Genomic DNA, 18,514 nt, shown 5'->3' on the forward strand with positions numbered 1-18,514 from the left:
CCTTTGGGTAGAGTCCTCATGAACAGGATTAGTGTTCTTATAAAAAAGACCCCACAGATATCCCTTGCCCTGACCACCATTTGAGTATATGACAAGAAGCCACTGGCTATTTACCATAAAGAAAGCCCTCACCAGAACTCGACCATGCTGGCACCTTGACCTTGGACTTCTCAGCCTCCAGAACCATGAGAAATAAATTATTATTGTTTCTAACCTACCCTGTCTGTGGTATTTTATTATAGCGCCCTGAATAAACTAAGACAATTACAATGAGTACTTTTGCCCATCCTTAGTCATTGAGACAGGCACTTATGGGTACATATATGTTGAGGGAAAAGTCCAAAACCATGGGCTGAAGGCAAAGTGTTAGGAAGGAGAGCTTTCTCATTCTCCATTGTGGTTTCCATGGCTCCTTCACCTTTATGTAAAGCCCCTTTCCTTTTGGTACTCGACATCGATTGTACCACCTCCTCCAATGGTCTGCCTTTGAGGAGAAAACATAAAGCCCAGAGCTAATCACAGAGTGAATCATTAAATTCAATCAATCAGAGACCTAAAAGGATGGGCTAGAATGACAGACAGAATATCATTAATTTAAAACATGACTGATAAGTCAACATGGAGCTGGCAGAGATAGAAGCAAGTACAGGATGGTCAAAAGCCTCTCTGCAGTAGTTGTACAAACACCAAGAAACAGCTCCTCCTGGGCAGTTCATGCTGGGCTGATGGGGGATGGAGGTGAGGAAAGACAGCTTCTGACCACTCACACATTTTGTGAAGTCTTAGGCCCAGAGACTTGTTTACCATCTTAAGACCTGCTACCATTCCATTATGTGCTTACTCTATCCATGTGGATACTTCATTCAAGACTTCGGCTCCACAGTTCTTTATTGCTCTCTGCTATTGAAACCTATCTATCCAGCCCACTCTGTTTACCAGGATAAAATGCTTAGGAATAAGTTTCACAAAAGAAGTACAAGACATATATATTGAAAAATACTAAACATTATTAAGAGATTTTTAAATGCCTAAATAAATGTAAAGATATGTTCATGGATTGGAAGACAGTTTTAAGATGGAAATGCTCCCCAAATTGATTTACGGCTTTTAACATGATCCCTATCAAAATCATGGCTACTTTTTTTTTTTTTCAGAAATTACCAAACCAATACTATAATTCATATGGAAATTCCAGGAACCTAGAATAGCAAAAAAAATCTTGAAAAAGGAGAACAAAGTTGGAAAACTCATACTTCTTGATTTCAAATCTACAAAGTAATTGAGACTGTGTGGTATTGGCATAAGTATGGACATATATATCAATTGAGAGTCCAAAAATAAACTCTTACATTTACAATCAATTGATTTTTTTTGACAAGTATGACAAGAAACTCAAATGAGAAAAGACAAGTCTTTTCAACAAATAATGCTAGGACTAGATATCCACGTGTAAAAGAATAAAGTTGGACCTCTAACTCACACCACATACAAAAATTAACTCAAATGGATCAGAAACCTAAATGTAAGAGCTAAAACTATAAAACTCTTAGAAGAAAACATAGCAGTAAATCTTGACTTTGAATTAGACAATGGTTGCTTAGATATGATGTCAAAAGCACAAGCAACAAAAGAAAAATTAGATAGTTAGACCTCATTAAAATGAAAAACTTCCATGATTCAAAGCACATCATCAAGAAAAGAAAAAGAAAATCCACAGAATGAGAGAAAATATTTGTAAATCAAATATCTGTTAAGGAACTTGTACCCAGAACACATAAATAAGCTCTACTATTTAACAACAGAAAGACAAATAACCCAATTTTAAAATAGGGAAAATATTTGTATAGACATTTATCCAAAGAAGATGATATATAGCTTGTTTACAGTTTGACAAGAACTAGGAACCCCACCAGGTTTTCAATGTGAAGATCCAAGAAAATTTCCTCATGCTTCTAGCAGAGGGATGGGAAAGGTAACCATTTTGATATATACCCAAACCTGTGTGTTCTCATTAGCAAGGAGAATGAAAAAAGAAGAAGAAAATACCAAGAACTGTGGGACAACAACAAAATATATGTAATGGGAATACCAGAGGAGAAAGGGAGAAGGGAACAAGAAATATTTGAAGTAATAATGGCTGGAATTTTATGAAACTCATACACCAAACCACAGATACAGAAAGCTCAGAGAACACCAAGAAGGATAAATGGCGAAAAAATTTTCACCTTGGTGTAGAAAACTACAGAACAGTCAACCTACAGAAAATATTCAAGCCACAGAAAATCAAAGGGTAAATCCTCAAAGAAGCCAGAGAAGACATACAAATGACCAACAGCATATGAAAATATGCTGAACATCCATGAAAAGGAATAAAGCACTGATATATGCTACAACATAAATGAACCTCAAAAACATGCTAAGTGAAAGAAGCCAAACACAAAAGACCACATATTGCATGATTCCATTTATGTGAAATATCCAGAATAGGCAAATCCATGAAGACAGAAAGTAGATGATTCATTACCACAGGCTGAGAGGAAGGAATGGGAAGTAACTGCTAGCGTGCATAGGGTTTCTTTACAGACAATGAAAATATTCTAGAATTTGATTGTGGTCATAGATATAAGGCTCTGAATATACTAAAAACCACTGTAAGTCATATATTTTAGAAGGATGGACTTTATAGTAGATAAATTATATCTTTTTTTCCCCCTCTTTAATTCTCCGCCCCCTCCACCCCCTCCACCCACTCCTCCCCTGACCTATGGATGTTGCTGTTTCCCCTTAAGAACTGGATCTCTGAAGGCAGAGATGTCTCCTCCCACATGCTCCGGGAGTGCACGGGCCTGGTGCACCTGGGATATGGTCTGCAGCTCCACCTGGGGCAGGAACCCAGGACCTTCTGTATGTAAAGCAGACGTACTAACCACTACGCTATGGAGCCATATCAAATTTTATCTTGATGAAACTTATTTAAGCAAATAAAAAAATAAAATCAAAGTAAAAACTGTTTAGAAGTAGTAATGGCTATGTAATTGGGGATAAGAATAAGCAGAGCTCTTTCTTAAGTAGTCTTCCTATTGTGACATGAATGGAACTGGCAGAAATTCTACATAAGTTTCTTAGATGTCACTACAGCCCCATTTATCAGTCTTCATGACATCTTAGAGCAATTATCTTGAGCTAATGAATTTATAATAGCATTTATATAATTAATTCTATTACTTATTTCATAACTATTAATACCACTTAGCAATCACTATGAAAATACAGTATGGCCATATTTCAGTCCATATCTATATAAAATTGAAAAAAGCTAATTATTGGATTGAAAATCTTTTGAAAAAGAGAAGCCCCCCAATTGTTTATAAAATTTTTGACATTTGAGTCATTGCACAATATTTGTAGAGCAAAATACATAAGAAATTTTCATTTCCAAAAGTCATAGATTCAAAGCAAGGAAAAACTCAGAATACACTGAACTTTGGCCAACCATGGCAAAATAACTTCAGTGAAACAGCTGCAAATAAATTAAAATTAAAACTAAGCTAAACTAAACTTCAAATTAGTCAACTGATACTAGTAGAAAGAAATCTTCAAAAGTAGTTAAAAATCATCCAACCATGCAAATGTTGTAAATTATATGTAATTAAACAAAATTTTAGTAAATTCACAGAATTGGTAAATTTCAGGCACTTGATCACTGTGAATTGAAGTTCAGAGAACTGGCTTTCCTTACTTCCCATCCCAGAGGACGGGAGTCCTTGCCCTTCACATTTAACCCCTCCATCTGTTCTAGCTCCCATCCCCTTCTGCTTTCTCTGGCTCTTGCTCTCTGGGAGACAATCAGAAGTGTTTTTTCTTTCCTAGTCTACAGGGAACTGAAGTCCTTCAGTGCCTGGAAAACATACTAACTCTTGGATGATCCCAATTCAAACAGTGCTGGACTCTGGCCATTTTTAATAATCCTGCTCACTTTCTCCAGGGCTGGTCTGTACTGAAGAGCTCTAATAACTTGTGGCTTCTCATGAGCATTTGAACAGAGGACTAAAGCTTGGAGCAGTGTGAAACCAAGCACTGCTGCTACCAGTACTGCCTCCTGCACTAAAAAGGAACAAATGAAACACAAGACCAGCAAGAATTATCAGCCTCCAATCCTGTCATTCAGGATCATCATTCACATGGCAGGCCTCTTGGGTTATTTTTCCTTTCCCGTTTGGGCCATCCCCACACTGATCTTTCTTTGCCCCTACTTAATTCGCCCTTCCACTGCTTCCCTGTTTTAGCCCACCTCCCGATCTTTCCTGTTCTGAAATGTCCATTTCGTGGTGACAAACTCCTAAATTCTCAGTCCCTTTATATACCTCTGACCCTTCACTTCCTCCTCAGTGTTGTCATGAAAAGATCTCCCCTCTTTCAAGGACTTATAGCTGTGCCTACATCCTTTGTCTCTCACCTGCACCCTCAACTCCATGGTCCCTTAGGCCTATAAGCCCACCAGCCATCATTTCTCTTGACAGCGTCTCCACTCCTTTAACACCTTCCTCAAGATCCCTTATGCCTCATTTTTCACAAAATCCAAATGCCTCCCCAGAGAGAATGTATCACCAGGTACGGAGGTCTCAAATTCCTACCCTGTCCACTGCCCTCAGATCCTCACACTGATCTGCATCCTCACCCATCTTCCCTTTCAGTCTTGAAAGAAGAAGTATCTCTCTTCTGTTAAAGACCAATTCCTTCCTGTAGCCAAAGTTAATATTTCAGTCCCTCCTCTCTCCTCTGGGACCTTGCTCTTCTAGCCATTGCCTCTCAATTAGTTCCTTATCTGTGATGTTAAACATAGTCCTGCTGCTTTCTCTTTTTCTCCTGTTAACTATCCTCTCTCTCTTACCTTGCTGCACTCACTGAGTAGTGGTCCTTGATTCTGCTGTCTCACTAACAGCCTTTCTTAATTCTGGTATAGTCCCTTCATGTCAGTCACTCATTTAACAAATATTGATTGAACATCACCTATGAGCAGGCACAGCTTATATGTGCTACAATGATAAACCAGGTTTACTGTTTAGTGGAGCAGATAGACATTTAATCAAATACTCACACACCAGAAACTTGCAATTGTGATAACTGCCGCAAAGGAGAAGTACCATGCACTATCAGAACCCATTGCATGGGGTTTTGACCTAGTCAGAGAGTTCAGGGAAGATGTCTGTGATGGGAGTGGTGCTTCAGCTGAGACCTGAAAGTTAAATGATAGGTCACTCATTTAGTAGTTATTTCTTTCTGTGGCTTCTATAATAAAATATTGGACACAACTCTCTTCAATTCTTACCTTGTTGGCTATTTCTTCCTAATCTCCTTCAAGGCTCTTCTTTTGTTATCCACCCCTTAAAGGTTGCCCAGACTCTCTTCTTACTGTATGTTCTCCCTAGGTGACCGCTTCCATTCTCAAGGCTCCACTTAATCACCTATAGACAGATGGTTCCAGAATATCTATCCTCAGCTCAACTGGCTCTTCCGAATTCCAAATTTTATACTTAACCACCAAATAGACATCATTATTTGGATATCTCACATACATCTTAAACTCATCATGCCCCCAAATTCATAATCTTCTCTCTCTCCTTGCAGACTTGCTCCTTCTTTGTCTCCTCAACTTCATAAGTAACATCACTAATGTATGACCCAAGAATGAGGAAGACATTTTAGAATCCTCACTTCTAGTCAGCCACCAAGTATTATAGTTTTATCTCTTACTCTAATCCTACTATTACTTAGTGTAGACCCTCAATACAAGCTGGGCAATTGAAATTGACTCTTATCTGATCTCCTTTGGTCCTCAATATTACAGCCAGAATAATGTCAATTTCACATAACCTGATCATTGTACTTCCCTTAGTAATAAACCTTTCAATGGCTCCTCGGAGCCGGGACCCTTTACATGACATACAATATTCTCCAGGATTTGGCCCTATTTACCTTTATGGCTTCATCCTTTCATACTAGCCCACATGCCCTACACTCCAGCCAAGTCAATCTACTCAGGACCATCACCAATATCTACCTATACACCAACCTCCAAAAGCTATTTCCTTTCATGCCCTTGATTTTGAACATGGTGCTTTTTATTCTGCCTGAAAGTCCTTTCTCAAACTTCTCCCTCTGCTACACTGCTACACATCCTTCAAAACCAAGTTCCAGTGTCATCTTTGTGATACCATTTGCTGACGTCCCAGCCCTGGACTGGGTTAGAAATCTCCTCTATGCCCACAATCTCATGCTCTCCTCTATCATTATACTTCTCAGTGCTAATTTGCAGATCTGTCTTCACAGCTTACTGTGAGCTCCTTAGTCATATCTTAACTATGTATTTAAAGTGTAAAGCTGGCACACAGTGGACACTTACATGTGTCTTCAATAAATGAAGAAAGCCAGAAAATACATTTAGGTCAATTATATCTCAATAAAAGAAAAAGGCAAGACATTTAAGTTCCCCTGTTTTAAAAACTCTCTAGCCCCCTATAACACCTGCCCCCCGACACCCGCTTTATAGAGATCGCTCTCCTTTCAGGTAGTCAAGCCACTTTAAAAAATGGTCTCTATTTCAAGTCTTCAGTTCCTTTTCCCTCACTAGTTTCCATCCCTACCACTCCACCTACCCCTTATCTCTAAGGTCACCAGTGGCTACCCTCTGGCCAAACCCAATGGATACCTTTCGGCCCTTACTTCCCTGGCCTCCTCTGTGTCATTCGGTCCTGATGACCACTCCCTGCTTTATGGCACCACTCGCCTCCCTTCTTTTCTTCCTCTCTGGCCATTTCTCACTTTCCTTTGGAGGCTGCCCCTCCTCGCCTGAATCTTTAAATGTTGGAGGTCCTCAGGTCCTAGACCCCCTCCTCTCCAATGTACATGCTATTCCTGAGCAATCTTATTCACTCTCTTATCTTCGCTTGCCATTTGTCACATTTACCATATAAGGCTACCCAAATCTAAGGCAAGTCCTCATTTTTCCCAATAAAAAAATCCAAAAAGCTTTCTGACCAAGCTGAAAATTTACACCTTTAGGAATAAGGATGAAACATTCACAAGTTTACTTGTATTAGTGGACATCTTCAGCCACCTTATACACTTTCCAGAATGGATGACCTTCTCTTCCATCACGTGAAGAGTTTGGAAGAGAACACAGCACAGTTTGAATCCACACATGATGCAGTCACTGGAAACTTTATCCCAAGTCACAAGTCTCATTGCATCACACTAGGGCAGTTTTTTTTTGTTTTTTCTGTTTTTTGCATGTGTCCCACAAAAGTATATTCATGACCTCTAAAAATCATGTATTACCTTTTAAAAATAATTTTTAATTGTTAATTTTTTTACCAAAGTATAACATTCATACAGGAAAGTGTACAAGTCATTCATTGTTCAGCTCAATGAATTATCACCCATATAACATCACTCAAGTTGAGAAATAGAACATTTCCAGCATCCCAGAAGCCCCTCCCAAGTACTACTGTATTACTTTTTAAAGTAGTCTTTTTAGAGTGTATTTAGAAACATCCAACACATGCAATTGTGAGGTCACACTGCCAGGAATAGTTACCAAAGCTGTGTTTAATTGCTTTGACTATGGGTTCCGTGGCATGTGACCTATACAAGCATTCGAAATAGTATTGTTGAGGACATTTCAGATTAATGAGTCGCACAAACAGTAAAAATAGTTAGCATTTATTGAGAACTTACAATGTGCTAGGTACATAGTAGTTTACATATATAAAATAATTTAATCATCAGCCCCATTTTATGGATGAGAAAACTGATGCAGAGGCAGGTTAAGTACCTTTCCAAAAGCCACACAGCTTGAAAATGGCAGAGTCTGGACCCCAAGCCAGGCAGTCTGGATCCAGAGTCCACAAGCTTAGTCACCATGCCATACTGCCTTATCCAGTGGTTTGTTGTTCAAAATAAAGTAAATGAGATCAAACCCTGTAATATAAGAGACTTTGTAAGGATGCAAATAGAAGGTTACTCTCTCTTTCCTGAGGGATGATTTTGGAAAAATAAAAAAGCAAAAACCTCACCCTATGTTCAAGCTTATACGCTATTTGCAGATGACTCCCAAATATTTGTCCATCCCAGACCGCTCTTCTAGGCTGCAGACCTAGCCTCTCAACAGGCACTTCAAAGTCAGCAACTCAAATGGAAAGTCATCATCTTTCTACATCACCCCCCTACAAGCTACTCCTGCTTCTTTTGTCTAGCACAGTGAATGTCATCACCATCCACCAGGCTGCCCAGGCCAGAAACCTGGATATTATCAACAACTTAAGCCTCTCCTTCATGCCTCTTTCAAAATTACACTTCCTTCTGCGATAACTAAAACTTTGTTCTCTCTCTCCAGAAGTTCCTGATTTCTTTGTGCCATCTGAATAAGTCCCAAGTCCAGAATACCCATGGACTCACAGCCTACTGCAGTCATAAGAACAGAAAGAGAGGGGAAAGGAACTTAATACTCTGTTCCTCTGTCTGATTTCATTTCTCCCATTTCCTCTATCTTGGCTCCCTCAAGCCCCTTCCCACCTCCCTGCCCAGTTTCTACCTCATTTTCTTTTCTGGAGAATATAACGAGTTAGACCATCATCCCCAAATCTCTTCATTCCAATAATCCACCTCTAGCCCCAAATTTAGGATGAAAGAGGAAGTGAGGGAAAGAAAACTAGGCGATGAAGATGGAAAAGAGGTAAAGAGCATGGGATAAAAAGAGGCTAGGAGGAGGGAATGGAGAGATGAGGATGGGGAAAGAGACGCATAGGGACAAGAGGATGACAGAATGGAATGGGGAGAAGGTGGGAGGAGAAGCGGGTGATGAGGAGGAGACAGGGAGAAGGGGTTGGGGAGAAAAAGATGAAAAAAAGAGATGGGGAGAATGGAGTGGCGAGACAGGGAAGGGAGAAGGGCGTAAGGGCAAGTTGGGAAGAATCTGATGTGGAGGAGAGGCTGGGGAAAGAGGACCAAGGAGAAGGCGGTGGAGAGAACAGGATGGGGAGAAGGGATGAGAAGAAATGGATGGGGAGAAAGGGAGATGAGAATGGAGAGAAAAGGGTTGGGAGGGAGAAGGGTTGGGCCAGAGGGAGACTAGGACAATGAGGGAGTAGAGGGGGTGGGAAAGAAGATGGAAGGGGAAGACGAGAAGGAGAAGGGGACGAGAAGAGAGGACATAAAGAACGGGATGGGAGGAGGGAACGGGACGCCGTGACCGGGAAAAGTGGAGAGAACGGGAACGTGGGGACCGCGCGGCGCTGGGGCCGGATCCGGAGCCGGGGACTGGGGCGGGGAAGTCGAGGGGCGGAGAAGGCCGGGCAGGCGCTGGGGGTGCCGCAGCGCTGAGCGCGGGTGGGGGCGGGGGCGGGGGCTCCGCGGGCGGAGGGGCGGGGGCTCGGGTTACCGCGCGGAGGGCGGGGGAGGGGAGAGGAGGGGGCGCGGGGCCGCGGCGGCGAAGCTCGCATCCTCCGCGGGGCGGCTGTGGAGGAGGCGGCGCCCCCGCGGTGGCGGTGGCGGACTGACCGACCGACGGCCAGGGGCGCGTGGACCGACGGTCGGCTGCCCGGAGCTGATCGCGGGCCAGGAGACTGCGGCGGCGAACGATGCGCAGCCCCAGGCCCCGCGCGGGCAGGCGCTGCCCGGGGGGCTGACCGCAGCCGAACGGCGCCCCAGGACCGGGCGAGGGAGCCCGCGCTGCGCGGAGGTCAGTGCCCGCTGCCACCCGGCCCGTCCGGCCGCGCCCGCCCGGCCCGCTGGCCTCTCCCGAGCGGAGGCGGCGGCGGTGGAGCCGGGGGCTTTGTTCTGAGCTGGAGACAATGGGGGAAGGGGGGGTGTCCTGGGCCTGCGGGATGAGGGCGAGCGTGAACGAGAGAGGGGTGGGGCCTTAGGGTGCGTGCGTGTCAACGACTCGGGGTGTGTGCTGGCGTGAGAGTGTGCCGCGGAGTGCGGGCAGAGTGTGTGTGTGTGCTACTGAGCGTGAGTGTACGGGCTGAGTGTGAGTCAGTGCGTGTCACCAGGAGGTTGTGTATCCATGTGTGTCCGCTGGCCCTGTGTGTATGTGCGTGTCACTCCGAGGGTGTGTGGGTTAGAATGAGTGTGTGTCATGGTGAGCGAGTCCCTGTGAGGGAGGAGAGGAGAGCGAGAGAGAGAAACTGATTGTGTATGTTTTGCCTGCCTCTGTGGAAGCCATGTGTCAGAATGTGCAGGATGGATGTGTGACAGAGACAGACAGACAGAGACAAAGAAACTGAGGAGAAGTAATGAGAAGCAGAGGAGAGACCGGCAAAGCCTAAAGTGGAGGCAGGTCACCCCAGCCTGGTGTTCTGAGTTTGTATCCAGGACACCTTGATCAGAATCCTGTGCAGGAGACAGAAGGAGGTCACCACAGGCCTGGTTCCACGTGGAGGGGTGGGGAGAAGGAGGTCTAAAAGCACAATGAACTCAGTGTGGCCGTGGGCTGGGCCCGCAGCCACAGGGTCATAGGCCAGAAAAATATTGTTGCTTATGTCAACTCCTCAAATACCCACAGGGGACATAGTCATAGCCCTACTCAACCCACAGGGGACACAGTCCCAGGCAGCACATACTCACAAGAGATGCCTTCAAAGCCATCACACACCCCCAGGAAGCACTTTCAGAGCCAATCACACCTACATAAGATGCTCTTAGGATAACACACCCACAGTAGAAATGACATAGCCAACCCAGCCAGTACATTCTCACAGGATCATTGTCAAGACCAACACATACGGTAGGAGGCACCATCATAGCAAAACACATACAATGGAAACACTGTCATAGCCAACCTATCATCTGAGTTATACTTTATCAGAGCTGCCCATACACAGCAGGCATCCCAAAGACCTGACACTAACAGGAAGCTGTGTTGCAATCACCATTACACACCTGTTTGTACAACCCATAGGAGATACACTTAGGTGACACACCTCAGAGTGAGCTGTCCCAGCTGTTAAGTAAACTCCCATTAACTTGCGATGCTCACACCATCACTCCTCATCCATACACTACCCAGGCTTACCCTCTTGTTCCCTGAAAACTTGGAGACTTGGATCAGAGTTCTTCTCACCCATGGTTCTAAGTGTCCTTCCAAAACCCCGGCCTTACAGTTTCTTGAGCTCTTTAAAGGTATTCTTCTCCCTTCCCAGGACAATTCTGTAGAACTGGTCCCTCTCTAAAATTCTAAACACCTGCATTCCACTCTGCCCAGAGCCTCCTATGTCCTTCCAGTTCTCAGATGCCCTCATTCCCATTACACTTACTTTTCAGCCTCATAATGACTTCGCCCTAGACCTCTTTACTTTCTCCTAATCTACTCCTTCCTGGCTTTGGGCCCTCCATCCAATTTACATGCCCAGGACCATCCCTTCAGCCACTCTTTGGCCTCTCTTGGTTACATTGTCCTTGAGCCCACCGATCCCCAAAATTTCAACTCTAGTTGGAATGAGCCCTCAGCCATGCCAGGTGATGCCTCTATAAATTCATACTTCCACAAATTCACGCTTCCACAAATTATACCCTCACCTGTGCCCTCCATAAATAAATAAATAAATACATAAATAAATAAATAAATAAATGATTTCTTTTCTATTTTCATCACACCTCTTAACCTCACATCCCTCACCCCATTGTTTTCAGCAAATTTACTAGTCAATCCACTGGTTCATTCATTCAGCAAACATATATTAAGCACCTACTCTGTGCCAGGCAGTGTGGTAGGTGCTGGCATTATAAGGATGAACAAAGTAGACATGGTCTTTGCCTTGATGGAGCTTACAGGATATGGGGTGGGTGCTGTAACATGGCAACACATAGTAGGGAAACCTAAGCCAGTGTAGGGAAGTCAGAAGAGGCTTTCTAGAGCAAGTGACATTTAAGCTTCAGCTTGATGGGTAAATAGGAAGTCAACCAAACAAAGGAGAGGTGGAGGGGAGGTGGAATGGGTAGAGAATATTCCACGCCAAAGCAACAGCATGAGAAAGCTACATGAAGAAAGTGATGTATGTTTGAGAGATAAAGCAATCCAGTGAGCCTGGGTCTAATAGCATGACATGAGGAGAGGTGAGAGAGTCTAGGAGACAGAGGTCAGTGGAGGGTTAGTAATATTGTACAGTTCTGGTAGGTCATATGAAAAAATTTATCCAACCCAAGAATAATGGAAAGTCATCAGATTATTTGAAGCTGTGGCGTGATATGACCAAATCTGTTTTAGAAATACCACTCTGACATCAGTGCAGAGATTGGAGGGAGGAGTCTGAAAAGAAGGATAGTTGGCTATTGAAGGAACCCCGGGAGGGGATCGCACTGGCCTGAACTGGGGTAGTGGCAGCACAGAAAGAGGAAGTAGATGGTTTTAAGAGTTCTTTAGGCAATAGGGTCAGCAAGACTCAGTGACAGAATGGATGTGGAGGTTGAGGAGAGGGAGGAAGTGCTATCAGATAACCTAGTCTACTCAAACACTGAGAACACTGAGGCCATCCAGCTTCGATTCCCTCAGCTTTCTGCCTCTTCCTTCAAATTTTATCTGCATCCTCCTCAATCTTTTCTTCTTTCCTGTCATAATGAAGAGCATCTCTTCTATTTAAGACCTGTCCTCCACCTGTGTTGTGGATCCCATCCCCTCCTGCCTCCACAGGGACCTTGCTTGACTAAATATTCCATTTCTTACCCATGTCTCAGTTTCAAATAATTATTCCATTTCTTACCCATGTCTCCAGTTACTCCGTCTATACCCGTTCCTCCTGTGAGTACATGAAGAGCCTCCAGTCACTCCTACCTTCCTTAACCCTGTAATACTCAATTAACTAAGAAATTTTTACTTTACTTCACTGCCACATTTTGTGAGTGGCTTCTGCATGGAACTGCTCCCACTTCCTCACTTCCCATTTACTCCTGCCCCTCCAATGCAACTGCTCTCCCTAAGAAAAAATGACCTCTCACTTGCCAAATCTAGGGGCTTTTTCCAAAGTCCTCAACTGCTTGACCTCTTGGCAGGGTCTGACGTTGTTAATCATTCCTTTCTCTTTGAGTCATTCTTGTCTTATGGCTTCTGAGCTGCCGTTTTATTCTATCAACATTTAATAAGCTCTCATGTGTCAACCACACTGCTAGGTGATGGGGATACTATGGTAGAAAGCACTGTTCCTACCCTCAAGATGTTTAAACCTCAGTAGGGGAAACAGGCAGATAAACATTATTGCAGTATGGTGGGTTCCATGCATTTTTCTCCCGGAACTCCCCCTGGCTGTTCCTTCTCAGTCTGCTTTGGGAACTTCGTCGGGTGGCCCCTAAATGTTAATGTTCCTTAGGGTTCTGGCTTGGACCTTCTTATCATCTCACTATATACACCCCTCTGGGTGATCCCTCTCATTCATTTTCAGAACTTTAATAATCATCTATACAAGCTAATGATTGCCAAATATCTACCTCTTCCAGACCTGTCTTCTGACCTCCAGACTTTCATATCTGCTTCCTACCTGATCTTTCCTGTTTAGCTTGCAAGCCCCTTAACATCTCCAAACTCGAACCCATCATTCCATCCTCCTCCAAAGCACCATCCCTACTCAGTTATCAAGCTATAACCCAGAAATTAACTGTAGCCACTCCCTTCTCCACATCTGCTATAACCCAGAAAGTCATTGGAACCTGTTGGTTCTACCTCATTTCCTGCTTTCTCTGATAACCCCTTTCATTGACGGCCTCAGCTCATCTTTTCACATAAATTACTGAAAGACCCTTCTAACTTGTCTCCCTAGACTTCTATTCTTCCCTCTTCCAATCCATTCTTCTCACTGCAGCAAGAGGGATCTCCCTAATGTGCAAATCCAACCATGTCATTCCCTGCTCAGCATTCTTCAGTGTCTTTCCACTGTCTTGGGTGAAATCTCTACATAATAAAGCTTGTGAGATCCTCATGATCTGACTCTCCCAAGCCTCCCCAGCCTCATCGCCTGTCCCATTTCCCAAGCTCTCTCACATTGCCATTTCCAGCCACAATGAATTCCTTGTAGTTCCCCAACGACACTGCATTATTCCATGCTTCTGGCCCTTTGCATGTATTACTCTCTGCCCTAAAAGCCCTAACTCCCTTCTCCTGGCTAACCCATTCCCATCCTCAGATCTAATCTCAAACCCCTCATTTTCTGACTCTACCAGGCAGGCTTGGGATCTTCTGGTCTTATTGTTGTCATTGCCTCTTCCTTGTTCTGTGTCTCTGACTGGGCTGGGACCTCATGATGGCAAGGTTGCATATTAGTAATCTGCTTGTCCCCAGGGTCCCTCTACAGATTCTTGGCAATGAACAAATGAATGAATAAATGAGGCACCTTGTAGCACATCCCTTACCCTCATACACTCTTCAGAAGACTGACATCTGGTCTCAGATACCCACACAGTCAAGATAGTTCCACTGATTTCCATATCCACATATCACACTAGAGACATTTCCACTCCCCTTCCCACAACTTATCTTTCCTCACCCTATGCTCTCTCCTCCTCTCTCCCTTTCACCTGGGCTTCTCTTTTCCTGGATCTTCTTCCTCTCTCCTCTCTTTACTTTATTTCTCTTTCATTCAGCTAGCAAATACTTAAGGAACAGAAATTCGAAGATCCAAATCTGTTGATCCAGGTCCTTACTGGGGTTTTTGGAGAGAATGAAAGATGAGGAAGCTGTGACCTGCCATCAGGCCACAAGGCATTACAGTACCCTGCCATTTGCTCCACTCCACCAGACCCCCTTCCCTGGAGGTGCCATAGGTATCTCCTTCCTCTGATGCCCCTCACATAACACTCACTTGGAGCCCTCCAACTCCTGGCAACCTGGCCTCTGTTCCTCCCCATATCAGGTTCCCAGATACTTGTGCTCTTGTCCTCTTCTCTCCTGTCTATCAGCAGTAACGGAAGCAAGACTGGACTCTATGATACCCTAGTACCTGCAAAGCAAAAGCCCTTCAAGGGGTTCATGCTGTTGGGTCTCATCTTTTTCCTGGCTTCCAGCTGCTTGCCCCTTCCTTTAGCTCCAGTGTCCATGTTCCCTGGGTAACTCTCTGACTTCTAGGCATTTTCAGCTGCTGCCATTTGTCAAGGGCTTCTTGGTTCTTGTGTCCCCTGGTGAGAGGGCACTTCCTCCCAGTGGTCCACCTAGAGCCCCCAAGCCTGAGTCAGCATGCCTCTCTGTGTTCTGCTTAGCACACTAGAATCTCTGTTTCTGTTTCTTTCTCTAAGCTGCTCAAAGGAAGGAGCTGTGGTCTCTTAGGGCCTAGAACACACCTCTTATAAGATTGGTGAGGAAGGAGGAGGAGAGAGAGGAACAGAGGGAGCTGGCGGGCGGTCTGTACATTTAAGACCTTCCAGCCACAGCACTTGCCACCTAGGTGACCTTAGCTTCTCTGAGCTCTTCTTTCCTCAAGTGAAAATGGAGGTAACATTGAGAGTTGTTTTGAAGATTCAGAAAGAAAACTATTAAGTGCTCAATTCTCAACTTAGCTAATTTTATTTCCAACGTCTCAATCCCTTTACTGTGCTCTCCTGACCCTCAGCCTCCTGCTTCCCCAAACTTGCTTTTCCCTCTTGACATCTCTGGGTTGCTACATCTCCATCTTCTCTACTAGCTCCAGCCTCACTGGCCTCCTCTGCAGTCTGGACTCCAATTGTCAGGGTCAGACCTTAGGACCAGGCTCTTGCTGCCCATCACTACCACCCCTAGAGTTCCCTCACCCTGTCCAAGTCTCCCTATCTGTGAACACCGCAAAGGCAGGGACTCGATCTCTCCAAGTCACTGCTATTTCAAATTTGTTCTCTACTGCTTAATATGGAGTTTGGTACACGGTGAGTCTTCAATAGAAATTTATCTAATAAATCTATTAGTGAATCATTTCACAAGCATGCGCTGGGACTGCCTCTCCCTATTTTTTTCTTTGTCTCCTGGAGACTTCCAAGCATCCTCTGGTCCCTTCCCCTGCCTCATCACCTGACTCCATGCCCAACTGACCCTCAGCCTGGACTGGCAATTACCTCATCACTGATCTTCTCCTCTAGCCCACTCTGTGCACACTGCCAGAGTTATTCGCCTGAAGCAGAGCTTTGCTCATTCTCTCTCCCTGTTCTATCACCTGGCTAGTTACATGACCCTTAATCAGGGGATTCCAAGCCCTCCAGCAGAGAAGCAGCATGGTTTAACAGGAAGCACTAGCTTTGGAGTCCATCAGAGCTGCGTTCCAGATGTTTCTCTGCTACCTACTCTGAGCCTCAGTTTCCTCATCTGAAATAACACTTATCTCGGTGTTATTCTGTGTGTCTGCACACAACAATAGCAGCTGTTTATTGAGGCTTCACTGTGTGCCAGACACTATGCTAAGTTTTTTTTTTTTTGCTACTTTTTTTTTATAGCATTCTTCCATTTAACTCTTTTATCAACTCTATAAAGTAGACACTTTAATCCTCCTTTTACGGAAGAAGAAACTAAGGGTCAGAAACGTTAAACAACTTGCCAGGGTTACACTGTAAGTGGTAGAGTCAGAATTTGAACTCGAGTCTGTCTGACAGCAGAGCCCATCTTCTTAACCATTGTGATAATAGCTCAAGCTTGCACACATAAAATGCTTACTGTGTGCCAGACTGTTCAAACTACAAACACGGTCCCTATTTTATAGATGAGGAAATGGAAGCAATGAGAAATTAACGGGCTTGCCCAAGGTCACACAGCTAGTAAGTGTGAAGCTGGGCAGAAATCCAGTTGGTTTGGCCCCAGAATCCACGTCTTTACCACTATCCTGTCCTGCCTCACTATGACATATTGCCTTCCTATTCTAGGAGTGCAGTAAGTGTGCATTGGTGAATGAATCTATCCTGACATCTGGTCTGTGGCCAGTCGTTAGTCAGGTCATTCTCTCTCATTTCCCAGTGCAGGGAAGTTGCACCCTTATGGCTCTCCTAAAACTGTTCTCCCCAAGATCACTATTGACTGGTAAAGCCAGTGGCCACTTCTCAGCCCACATCTTACATAACTCTTAGCAGCATTGGATGCTATCGATCCCTCCCTCCTTGTTGATATGTTTTCTCCCTTAATTTCTGTGATACTACCTCCTTCTTCTTATCCAAGATGAAGAAGGTCTCCTCAGTCTACGCCTTAAATGTGACTGTTCCCAGCGTTCTGTTGTAGACTCGCTTCCCACATTGCACGTCCTATCTGATGGTCTCCATACCCATGGCTTTTGGTTACCCTTTGGTTTGTCCAAATCCATATCTCCAACCCAAACTTCTCTCCTAGGCCCCAGTTCCAGCTGTGCCTAGGCTCTCTCCATGTGGGGACCCCCAACAGGCACCCAAAAAATAGCTTCTCCACTGTGGTACCCTAATGGCACCACTTTAGTAACCAGGCCAGAAGCGTAGGAGTCAGTCTAGAGTCCTTCCATTCCCTCACCCTTTTGGAAGAGTCGGCGGCCAAGTCTTGTCAGCTTTACCTCCTTGCATATTTCTTCTCTGCGTCTTCTCAGTCCCACTGCTCCTGACCTGGGCTGTTAAAGACACATCATACCTGTCTCCCTCCTCCCGTAGCTTCTTTGCTTCTGACCTCCCTTGGCCCGCTAGGACTCTTTCCCCTCAGCCCTCCTGAAATTTCTTCCATCTTTCCCTTCCCCCTGAATCTCAGGCAGTGTGGAATGTATAGTCCTGGGATCAAATGGAGGCTGTGTTAACTCAGGAAACTTGTTTCACTCTCAGCTTCAGTTTCCTCAATGGAAGGCGGGACACCTTCCTCGCAGGGTTGTTATGATGATTAAATGAGATGCTGTCTGTGAATTGCCTGGCATAGGGCCTAGCATGCCGTAAAAGCTCAGAAAATAGACGTTCTTTCCGCCTCGCCTGCTCACTTCCGTCCCTAGCCTCTCCCAGGATGCCTCCTGGGAACCAGACCTTGGGAAGGACAGAGCTAGGCTCTGGGTACTGCCTTCCCATGGGGTTGTCCCAAGGCTCTCCAAGGAAGCCAGCTTGTCAGCCTTTTCCTTCCTCCTCCCTTACTCAGCCCCCTCTCCTCTCTGTCCCAGTCCCCCCGACCCCCAGGACCCACCTGTCTGGGCTAGCTGTTCTTGTCTCTGACTTACCTCTCCTTTCTGCATTAATACCACTCACTCTTCCCTTTGCCATACCCACTCACTCTCCCTCAGTTTTGCTCCCTGTCATCTACCCACCAGAACTCTTTCCTCTCTCTTTTTTGCCTGGCCCTGTATCTCCACCTCCCTTTGCTCATGGAGGCTGTCTTCTTTTTCCTCCACTACTGTGCCAGTCTGCCTTTCCTAGCTCCCCTTCTCACCCTGTTGTCTTTCTGGTCCCTACCCCTCCCTGGCCTTGGGACAGGAAGTTGAGGGAGGAGGCCTGAGTGGTGCCAGCAGCCCCAGCCTGCTTCCCCTTCTGTACCTCGGGCCACTCCTCTACTTCCTCCTAGTGCACCCCCTTCCCTTATGGT

At 44.9% G+C, this 18,514-nt stretch overlaps 1 protein-coding gene and 1 long non-coding RNA gene across 2 annotated transcripts in view; one reads left to right on the forward strand and one right to left on the reverse strand.

The window, feature by feature from the left end:
- Positions 1-5,061: 5,061 nt before the first annotated feature.
- Positions 5,062-9,348, reverse strand: LOC120590225 (uncharacterized). Its single transcript, XR_005649655.1, has 2 exons — positions 7,835-9,348; positions 5,062-5,465 (listed from the first exon to the last, which is right to left on the reverse strand). It is a non-coding gene; the product is annotated as an uncharacterized LOC120590225 (long non-coding RNA).
- Positions 9,349-9,475: 127 nt separating this feature from the next.
- The window catches only part of DCHS1 (dachsous cadherin-related 1), a 34,064-nt gene continuing 25,025 nt past the window's right edge, over positions 9,476-18,514 (forward strand). Inside the window, exon 1 of the mRNA XM_039847843.1 lies at positions 9,476-9,739. The gene's annotated coding sequence lies outside the window, so the exon portion shown is untranslated. The remainder of the gene's footprint in view (positions 9,740-18,514) is intronic.

The sequence above is a fragment of the Pteropus medius genome, unplaced genomic scaffold (assembly GCF_902729225.1).
Source record: "Pteropus medius unplaced genomic scaffold, Ma_sr-lr_union100, whole genome shotgun sequence".
In the NCBI taxonomy this organism is placed as follows: Eukaryota; Metazoa; Chordata; class Mammalia; order Chiroptera; family Pteropodidae; genus Pteropus; species Pteropus medius.